The following is a 631-nucleotide window of genomic DNA, read 5'->3' as shown; positions in this document are numbered from 1 at the left end:
GTCTTGTAGTGGTCTGAAAGTGGATGATGAAAAAGAATGTATAATGGTATTCAGAGCACCTCGCGGTGAAGCGGACATGCTACCTCAAAATGCTTGATTGATTCATGCCCAGTTCCCCCAAGAAGCGGTACATTGAAAAAATTGATTTACTTTGTGGATGATACTAGCAAATACTATCCGCTGGGGGAAGTAAGCAGAAATTTGGTGGTCGTATGTTTGTTACATGGTAGAGGTGCTTTCTAGTACACAATGAAATGCTTGGTGTACCGCTGCTCCTTGAAGAATTAATTCCATATGGGTCTAGCCGTGGTCTTAACTGTGAACACGAAGAACTATCTAAAGTGGCCTATCTGTCTGAACTGCAATACACAAGCTGCGAGCCAATGCTATACCTTTCTCAGGTAACGAGCTCTTGTGCGGCGATTCGATTGGATGCGAAATGGTGGGGAACGCGTGTCCGGTCGTCTTAACCAAGTAATGGTTCCCCTCTGTTAACAATGAAATGTTTGATGGATCGCAGCTCCCTGAGAGACAAGTTTCAAAGGGGTTAGTCGCGGTCTTCAATCCTGGCCAAGGTGCAGTCACCATCTATAAGAGATACCTGCTTTACTGAAGGGTAGCAAGAGTTCCC

This window comes from Bacillus rossius, unplaced genomic scaffold, assembly GCF_032445375.1.
Source record: "Bacillus rossius redtenbacheri isolate Brsri unplaced genomic scaffold, Brsri_v3 Brsri_v3_scf695, whole genome shotgun sequence".
Classification (NCBI taxonomy): Eukaryota; Metazoa; Arthropoda; class Insecta; order Phasmatodea; family Bacillidae; genus Bacillus; species Bacillus rossius.
This window is presented reverse-complemented; position numbering follows the sequence as displayed.